This window comes from Dunckerocampus dactyliophorus, chromosome 1 (assembly GCF_027744805.1).
Source record: "Dunckerocampus dactyliophorus isolate RoL2022-P2 chromosome 1, RoL_Ddac_1.1, whole genome shotgun sequence".
NCBI classification, from domain to species: Eukaryota; Metazoa; Chordata; class Actinopteri; order Syngnathiformes; family Syngnathidae; genus Dunckerocampus; species Dunckerocampus dactyliophorus.
In genome coordinates, this window is record NC_072819.1 from 5,703,746 (window position 1) to 5,715,358 (window position 11,613).

Sequence of the window (11,613 nt, forward strand, 5' to 3'; positions counted from 1 at the left end):
TTGCAAGGCTACGAAAATGAACGACAAGCCCTTGCGTGATTTAAATGCGACAAGATCTCTCGTTCAGAAAAAAACGTACATACAGTATATATAGCATATATATATAGCATACATACACACAGCGTAGAAATTAAATTGGTAGATTGCCATATATTTTGTATATTTTTCCATTGTACATTTCTTAAAAGTAATGTTAAAATCTTGTATCGTCTTGTGTTAAGTGTCTCGTCACATCCCTAGTTCTTAATGATATTTGAGTTATTTTTTATTGTTGAAAATGCCATGTTCACATATTTGATGTGATTTTGTCCTTAGTGGTGTCAGCCATGTGAGGGCCAGCAGATGCTGGTGAGGAACACGTCCATGTCGTCCATGTTGTTGTGGGCTTGGAGATGATGTTGCGCGCTCCAACACTCCAGAAGCTCCTTTTGTGTGGCGGAACATGAAGCAAGCGTCAGATGTTTTTCCTTGAATATGACGTGACGTATCTGAGCTCTTTCATCCGCCTGTTGCAAACAATCAGCTGGGCCTCTGCTGACGTGCTCATATAAATCTTGGAGTGGTGCGGCGCGGCGCTGCAATAAAAGACACCTTCAATATAGCGTATAAATATATAATAAAAACCTGCTCTTGATGAAAAGCTTGATTAAAGGCAGCCACAACACAATCATTGATCTCCGCAAACTAATCCCGCTGACATGTGACTCCTTTTTGTTCAACAGATCCCAGACGTTGACAACGTGATATGCTGTACTGGTCGGCATGGGAGGTAGAAACCACAAACCAGCAAGAAAAGGAGAAAGAATGTCACCAGGAAAGAGGAAAACATCCAACACACAGGTAATAAGCATAAGTCTAATTACCAGACGTGCACGTGTGTAGCACCTTCCAACCAGAGTAAACAAAGGGGAACGCTCCAAAGCAAACACCACAAGGAACTTGACAAGCAAGCGCCCAAAAACCTTCATGGACCTTCAGTGAGTGTACAGGCTACATTCTAATATCACACACGTGTAAAAAGAACTTAACCGCTCTTTATATCAAAATGCTAAATCAACAATACGCTACATGATGTAAGATATGTACAGTATGTATATATGTATATGTATATGTATATGTATATGTATATGTATATGTATATGTATATGTACAGTATATGTATATGTATATGTATATGTACAGTATATGTATATGTATATGCATATGCATATGTATATGTATATGTGTATGTATATGTATACGCATATGTGTATGTATATGTACAGTATATGTATATGTATATGCATATGTATATGTATATGTACAGTATATGTATATGTATATGTACAGTATATGTATATGTATATGCATATGTATATGTATATGCATATGTATATGCATATGTATATGTATATGTATATGTACAGTATATGTATATGTATATGTATATGTATATGTATATGTATATGTACAGTATATGTATATGTATGTATATGTACAGTATATGTATATGTATATGCATATGTATATGTATATGTATATGTACAGTGTATGTATATGTATATGCATATGTATATGTATATGTATATGTACAGTATATGTATATGTATATGTATATGTATATGCATATGCATATGTATATGTATATGCATATGTATATGTACAGTATACAGTATGTATATGTATATGTATATGCATATGTATATGTATATGTATATGCATATGTATATGTACAGTATATGTATATGTATATGTATATGCATTTGTTTTTGTATATGTACAGTATATGTATATGTACAGTATATGTATATGTATATGTATATGTACAGTATATGTATATGTATATGCATTTGTATATGTATATGTACAGTATATGTATATGTACAGTATATGTATATGTATATGCATTTGTATATGTATATGTACATGTATATGCATATGTACAGTATATGTATATGTATATGCATTTGTATATGTATATGTACAGTATATGTACAGTATATGCATTTGTATATGTATATGTACATGTATATGCATATGTACAGTATATGTATATGTATATGCATTTGTATATGTATATGTACAGTATATGTACATGTATATGCATATGTACATGTATATGCATATGTATATGTATATGTACAGTATATGTATATGTATATGTATATGTATATGTACAGTATATGTATATGTATATGTATATGTATATGCATATGCATATGTATATGTATATGCATATGTATATGTACAGTATACAGTATGTATATGTATATGTATATGCATATGTATATGTATATGTATATGCATATGTATATGTACAGTATATGTATATGTATATGTATATGCATTTGTTTTTGTATATGTACAGTATATGTATATGTACAGTATATGTATATGTATATGTATATGTACAGTATATGTATATGTATATGCATTTGTATATGTATATGTACAGTATATGTATATGTACAGTATATGTATATGTATATGCATTTGTATATGTATATGTACATGTATATGCATATGTACAGTATATGTATATGTATATGCATTTGTATATGTATATGTACAGTATATGTACAGTATATGCATTTGTATATGTATATGTACATGTATATGCATATGTACAGTATATGTATATGTATATGCATTTGTATATGTATATGTACAGTATATGTACATGTATATGCATATGTACATGTATATGCATATGTATATGTATATGTACAGTATATGTATATGTATATGTATATGTATATGTACAGTATATGTATATGTATTTGCATATGTATATGTATATGTATATGTATATTATAATAATAATAATTATTATACAGCAATATGTCTTCCTCGTGTGTGTTTAGGAACACCACGTGATGAAAATCCCACAATATAACAATCTAACATCTAAATCTATCGTCTAAATATATATCAATAAAATCTATCAAAAATAAGAATCTAACATCTACATCTATTATCTAAATATCTATTAATAAAATCTATTATCTGCAAATATAACATCTAAATATGTCATCTAAAAATCTAACATCTAAAACTATAAGATTTAAATCTATCATCTAAATATCTATCAATACATCTAAAAATATTAAATCTAAATGTATCTTCTAAAAATCTATCCTCTAAATGTCTATTATGAAAAAATCTATCCTCAAAAAATCTATAATCTTAAAATGTATCATCATAAAAAATTGATAATTAAAAAAAGGCTGTCGTCATAAAAAATGTATAATAAAAAAATCATCTAAATATAAAAAATCTCAAAATGTAAAATCACCTAAAAAATGTAAAATATGTGCTCATAAAAAACTACAATAGAAAGATCTATCATAAAAATGTATAATAAAAAAATCTGTCATCATAAAAAATCTATACTGTAAATGATAAAAATCTACTATCTCCATAAAAATCTATAAAAAAATCTCTCATCTAAATATACGATCTAAAACTATCGTTATGATAACCTATCATCTAAAAAAAAATCTATCATCTAAAAATGTAATCTAAATCTATCATTATAACAATCTATCTACAATCTATAATCTAAAAATCAATGCGAGCCCATTGCGCCCCCCCACTTTATGGAGGACAACTTTGTGTAGCGCAGCACTATGCATCACAACAAGTGGTTTTGTGTGTGTGTGTGCATGTGTGTGTGTGCGTGTGTGTGCAGTATGAATGTGAAAGAGGCGTCGCGTCGCCAGTGAAGGTCAAACGTTTCATAAAGGCTGAGAAGATCTGGCAGGAAGAAACCTTAAAACTGACTGATCGGACTTTCAGCCAATCACATTCATTTGTAATCTTCTACACGCTCACTCTCTGGTTATGCTACGTTACTGGATGTAAATATGCTACATTACATATGATGACAAGAAATTGTAATAAAAATAAATACGGTGCATAAAGGCTTTAAATACAAAGTCAATATGGTACAAAGTATTTTTATTCATGTAATGACCTTATCATGGATTAGCAAGTACAAATCACATTATTTGCAGTTAGGGTCCTGTCACACCTTGACGATTTAGCCAGCGTATGCCCGACGTGATCATTTTGATGGCATACGTTGAACTGTGGACGTTTTTTTTCAATTTTGGGCGTATACATAGCGTATTCATAACGAGTTGGACGTATACATGGCGTATTAGTAACTTATATAGAACGTTTCTATAACTTATAGACAACTTATACCAACGAATGCGTAGCGTGTTGCCGGCGTTCACAACTTATGCCCAACGCCAGTCTAACTTAGGCAAACTGCACGGCAGCGTATGGCCGACGATGACGTGCCGTAGCCTACAAAAAGGCTGCCACTTGATGACTTACCTCACTCGACACCACAGTGTCAACATCAGCATCATGCCGAGGACAATTTCCAAGACCGCTGCCGTCAGGGCAATGTAAATAGTTCTATTTTTTCCAGCAAACGCTAACTTGGACAGTAACATGCTGTATCTCTCCATTCTTTTTGAATGTAAATACTCCTATGCACTTTATGTTGACGTGATCGATAATGCTTGATTAAAACATGCATCGTTTCTCTCAGACAAAGAGAAAAAAAAAAGTTAGTTCCATTCCCAGTGTCACAGTGCCCTCTACTGGTCAAGCATGTACAGTACACATAAGGACTTCCTACAAGGCACACACACCATAATGTACTGTATAACGTAATCTATGCAAAAACAACAGCCTCCATCTCCTCTCAGCCAACGCTTCCCAGGAAGAGAGACAAGAAGACAGGTATGTTGACGTATTACGACTTGTGCGTAACTTACAAATAACGTGTGTGAACGGGCGTCAACAATCGCATAACTTATTGCCCGCGTATGCTGTACGTATGAATCATACGTTGACATACGTCAAAAAGTTTTGTGCATGCACAAAATCTTTGGACGACTTGGACGTACTACGACGTATGCCGGCATGCTTCAGCGTGTGGTTAACTTATACAAAACTTATCCGTAACTTATTCGACGTACGCCAGCGTATTGGCCAAATTTTTCATACGTTGGCATAAGCTGGCTAATTCATCAAGGTGTGACAGGGCCTTTAGCAAGTGAGTTAGCATTCCGCCAACAGTCCACTGTTAGCTCCCAAGCTAAAGCCAGGTCCCAAGCCACTTAGCTCAGGGGTGTCCAAAGTGAGTCCATTTGTGGTCCCACGGCACATTTTAAAAACATACAATAACGCGCCCCAGGCCCCCCATATCATAATAGCATTGCTTGCAACACGGAGGAGAGACACGGATGTGACCCCCTCAATAAGGCACCCCAGCCCCCCATGCCATAATACCATTGTTTGCAATACGGAGGAGAGACATGGATGTGACCCCCTCAATAAGGCGCCCCAGCCCCCCATGCCATAATACCATTGTTTGCAATACGGAGGAGAGACATGGATGTGACCCCCTCAATAAGGCGCCCCAGCCCCCCATGCCATAATACCATTGCTTGCAACACGGAGGAGAGACACGGATGTGACCCCCACAATAAGGCGCCCCGGCCCCCCATACCATAATATCATTTTTTGCAACATGAATGTGACCCCCTCAATAAGGCACCCCAGCCCCCCATGCCATAATACCATTTCTTGCAACATAGATAAGACCACATTCCTGTCCTTGTCAGCCTCATCTCATCTCATCTCATCATTTGTGATGTTTTAGTTTCATTTTACGTTCATTGTTGGCCCATCTGTATGTTACGCCAGTGGCGCCGCAATCACAAATCCAATTGGACCCCAATTGGACAAACAATTTCAGTCTTTCATCTACTGACCGGCTGCAATTTGCTCATTTTGGATTCTCCTCCTCGCTTTTGCAGCAGCGTTGACTGCAAATCACCTCGTCTGTCAAGGCGCTGTGTGGCTATTAATATGAGGAAGAAGCACGCCAGCCGTGTTGGTCACATTTTAATGCTTTTATGCTTTAACTTTTCTCCCAACCTAATTTTCCAGAAATGACAACTTCAAATTGTTTTGTTGGTTTCTCATATCATTAAGACTGGAAACAGGACACTTATTAAATATCTCGTGAGGCGCTAGTTTTGGAATGCATGTTAACTCCTTCACTGAACCTGGGCTCCTCCAGTTACGGCAGCACTCATGCAGCCCCGTACCGTGACGCTACCACCATCATGCTCGACTGTAAACAAGACACTTCATATCTTGTGACTTTCTGTGGTATTGTCCCATGACAAGCTATAATAAATGCTTTGCTAAAATGTGAGTGCTGTGCTCACTCATGTGCAAAAATACACTTTATATGTCGTAGTACTCGAGCATTATACTATTCCCTGCTAAAAGAGTGTGGAGGAATGTTCTGGAGTCGTTTGTCCGTCTGGCTGCTCTGAAGCAAATGAGAGTGACGCCTCCCTGGTGAAAAACTGTGGGAAAACCATCTCTAAGCTGTTCTAAGTATTTACCCTGCACATTCCCACACGGTGGCTTTTGGCCCCCTCCTGTGCTGGTGTACTTTCCTCCAGGCAGTGACACGCTTTGCTTTGTTTAAAGCTAGCATGTGCCCAGAGAAAGTCACAGAAGTAGAAGTAGTAGTACTCATTATTATGATTACCATATGCTGTGGCCAAAGATGGCCACTGATCCCTCCTGCGTCCACTGTGGCCGATTAGCTAACAGTTGCATCCAGATGGGAACGGATCACTGGCAACACGAATCAGCAGGTCTCCGCGTGCCGCCCGCCGATAATAAAGAACATCATGAATGCACAACGCCATCATGCGGAATCACTCGGGTGCCGTTTGTGTGTGTGTGATACAGGCTGGGAAGCGCTAGGCCACACCATTAAGCCATCATTTCACCCTGAAGGAGGTCCTTTCAATATCCTCCCTCAATTAAGCCTGACGACACGACATGCCAGCTTCCCCAAAACTGCAATGAAATGACCTTATATTCGTATTTTTCATCATGCCTCATATTCATAATAGTTTTGGCGTTTTAAAAACTTTAAAAGACATTTTTAAATATTGAACATTTCCATTTAGTAAAAAAAAACAATTCATTATAAATAACCAGAAATATATATGATATAATCAATTATTGATTATTATTATTATTATGAAGTCCTGAGATGAGTCAATTATTGGCAGCAATGCTGATTTTTTAGACCAAAAAATGCCAGCTTCCCCAAAAATTTCAGTAAAATGACGAAAGATTCATATTTTTTCACAGGTAAAATATTCATTATAGTTTTGGGCATTTTTTAAATGGTAGACAAGACATTTTTAAATATGTAATATTTTATTTTATAATATATTTTAATAGAATATTTAAAATGAAAAGCATAAAAACAATTATACATACTAAAACATGATTTTATTAGAAAAAAAATATTATAATAATAATAATTACTATAATAATAATAATAATAATAATAATAATAATTATTATTATTATTATTATATAATAATATTATATATTATATAATAATATATAATATAATTATATATAATATATATATAATAATATATATATTATATATATATATATATATATATATATATATATATATAATATATAATATAATTATATATTATATAATAATAATAGTAATAATAATTATTATTATTATTATTATTATTATTATTATTATTAGGTTCTAAAATGGGTCAATGATCGGCAGCAACATTGGTTATTTTTTAACAAAAAAAAAGCCAACCTGCCAAAAACTACTGTAAAATGACCAGATATTAATATTTTTTCACAGTTAAAATACGCATTATAGTTTTTGACATTTTTAAAATGGTAGACAAGACATTTTAAAATATGTGATATTTGATTTTATAATATATTTTTAATACAATACTAAAAAAGGAAAAGAGTAAAAACAATTGTAAATAATAAAACATGCTTTAATTACAAATAAATATATTATTATTGTTATTATTCTTATTCTTATTATTGTTATTATTATTATTATTATTATTATTATTATTATTACTATTATCGTCATCATCATCATTATTATTATTATTAGGTTCTAAAATGGGTCAATGATCGGCAACAACATTGATTTTTTTAACAAAAAAATGCCAGCTTGCCAAAAACTCCTGTAAAATGATCAGATATTCATATTTTTTCACAGTTAAAATATTCATTATATTTTTTGACACTTTTAAAATGGTAAATAAGAGATTTATATATATATATATATATATATATACATATACAAGATTTTATTTTATAATATATTTTAATACAATATTTCAAATGAAAAGATTCAAAACAATTGTAAATAATAAAACATATATGCTGTCATTACAAATAAAATAGATATTGTTAGTATTATTATTAGGTCCTAAAATGGGTCAATGATTGGCAGCAACATTAATTTTTAACAAAAAAAAAACCCCTCAGCTTCCCAGAAACACTATATGAATTTCCATGGGGGTTGAAAGGTTGCAGGTGGAATATTGACAGTAAAACCCGGAATGCCGGGACTGCTGGGATACCTTGACCTTCTGCAGACAATCAATTAGAAATATAGACTGACTGATTGTTTGTCCGGCCCCCACGAGTGCATGTATTTATTTATGTCATAGTTTCCTACTGTTCGTGGAAGTCACTGCTCTTCTATTTTGTGCTCTCTGCTGCGTTTTAAAGTCCCAGCGCATCAAGAAAGAACCATTATAAGACTGATAATTCATACTGGGCTGTACATCATGCAGTCATTGCCTCCTTTATCTGCTGCTGGCTGGGAAAATACCACATATATATATACAGTATATATATATATATATATATATATATATATATATATATATATATATATATATATAAACAATTTTATGAGAATAAATGATTAATATTATGAGGAAAAATGTCATTTTAGGAGCATAGAGTTGAAATTTTACAGAAAAATATGTTATGAGAAGCAAACAAAACAAAATAACCATGTCATTTTTGGAAAATTAGGTTGGGGAAAAAGTTATAATATTATGGGAATAAAGTCAGACTATGATGGGAATAAACTCGTAATAATGCAAGAAAAAAAATTGCAAGAAAAAAGTTGAAAGAGTTGGGAAAAAAGAAACAGCTGTAGAAATGTAAATGAAGTCAAAATATTATAAGGAAAAAGTCATATTCTAGTGAGAAAAAAGTCTCAATTTTACAAGGATAAACTTGTAATATCATGAGGAAAAAATTATGTTCTTTTACTAGCGTGGAGTTGAGATATTACTGAAAAATATGTCATTTTTCTTAAGGCGTAATATTGTGAAGAGAAGAAAACAAAACAAAGTAAAGTTGTCATTTTTGGAAAATTAGGCTGGGAAAAAGTTATAATTTTTGCGACTTTAATTCTTATGGGAGTCAATCGGGACCAAGTTGGTCCTGAGGGTAAAAACAGTAGATAATATAATAATAATATAATCTTACAAATAATTAATATCTAAATAATAGGGGTATAATACAGTATATCAAATGTAATCAACAATACTACATATATAAATAACATTTATAATATGAATATAATATGATGATATAAAATGCAAATATAATAAACACCTGTATTTAAAATGATTTATCATGATACAATAATTTATTTTTTAAAACATGTATATTTACATAAAATGACTAATATTACAGGCAATATAAATACGATAAATACCTAATATATTTTGCAATATATAATTAATAATAACACATGCATAAATAATACAATAGTCATATACTGTACATGCATTATAATGTAAAATGCAAATATAATAAATAATTGCATATAATATTATGTATAATAATAACATGACAATTTATAAATAATAATGCGCATGTGTAAATAATATAAATGATAATATATGGGATACCATAAATGTAATACTACATATATGAATAATCTAATATGTATATAATATACATATAATATAAAATGCAAATATTCTGTATAAATTGTAAATAATATATAACAATTTAAAACTACTAATACATATGTAAGTAATATAATATACATGTGTAAGTAATATAAATAATACATAATGATATCATAATATAGAATTCATATGTTTGTTTAACAATAATAAAATATAAAAAGATGAAAATGTTTTGGATGGATGGGCGTGGGGGATAAAAATGTCATTCAAGGCTTCAAACTGAAAGCAGCTTTGTTGCATTGGAGTTTTGAAGTGTCAATCAAGACAAGCTACGCTTAAATGTCCTTTGGCGTTTACACCCGAGAAAGAGAGAGAAAGCGAGGACCACTGAGGGGATGGAAAGCTTTCCTCCTGGAAGAAAGATCACATTCACAGTCAAATTGCTTTGCTTACAAAAGTCGAATGATTTCTTTGACGTTTTGATATACTGTCATCATATCATGATGTTTTGGTCACAGATACCCCATGAACATATCCCAAATCTAAGCCATGGGTGTTCAAACTTTTGTCTAGTGAGGGCCGCATGGTGAAAAATGAAAGGATGCATCTTTGCCACTTTCATATTTGATGAATATTTCAAGAAAGAAATGGATTTCAGCTTTGTCATATAGGTGAAAAACCATCCATCCATCCATCTTCTGCTGCTGATCCGAGGTCGGGTCGCGGGGGTAGCAGCCTAAGCAGGGAAGCCAGACTCCCCTCTCCCCGGCTATTTCCCGGCGAATCCCAAGGTGCTCCCAGGCCAGTTGAGAGACATCCAGGTAGTCTCTCCAACGTGTCCTGGGTCTTCCTCAAGGCCTCCTACCAGTCGGACATGCCCTGAACACCTCCCCAGACTAATGCAGAGTTTGCATCACCGCAGACGCCGCACCAATCCGCCTGTCGATCTCTCCTTCCAACTTTCTTCTTGTATATTTTCTTCTGGTAGTCATGACTTTAGTCCCATAACATAACTTTTTCCACAGCGACTTTGTTGTTTGTTTCTCATAATATTAAGACTTTTAACAAAACAGCGTGTTTTCTCTTTAATACTTCAAGATTTCTTCTGATATTACACCGTTATTCTTTTAAAATGACATACATTTTTCCTAATATTTTGACTTTATTCTTGTAGAATTACTGCAGACTTTTCCATTTCTGCTGCTGTTGTTTTTGTTTTTATTTTCCAGCTATTTCAACTTTATTCCAATATTATAACTTTTTATGCAAACTAATTTTCTAAAAATGACAATTTTAATTGTTGTTAATTTCTCCCAATATTAAGACTTTTAACAAAATAACATCTTTTTTCATTAATATTTCAACATTATGTCACTAAAACAACATTTTTTTCTCCTAATATTACGCCATTATTGTTGTAAAATTAGGACTTTTTCTTGTCAGAATATAACTTTCTTGTTTATATTTTGACTATTTTAGTAAAATTACTGCTGATTTTCCATTTCTGCTGGAAAAAAAAAATTCAAGCTATTTCAACTTTCTTACAAATTTTCTTCTGGTAATTGTGACTTTATTCCCATAATATTATATCTTTTTCTGCAACCAAATTTTCCAAAAATGACAACTTTAGTAGCTGTTTGTTTCTCATAATATTAAGACTTTTAGCAAAATAACGTCTTTTTTCTTTCATATTTCAATATTATGCCACTAAAATGATGTTATTTTTTTATCCTAATATTACACGATTATTCTTGTAAAATGAGGACTTTTTTTGTCGGACTACAGCATTTTT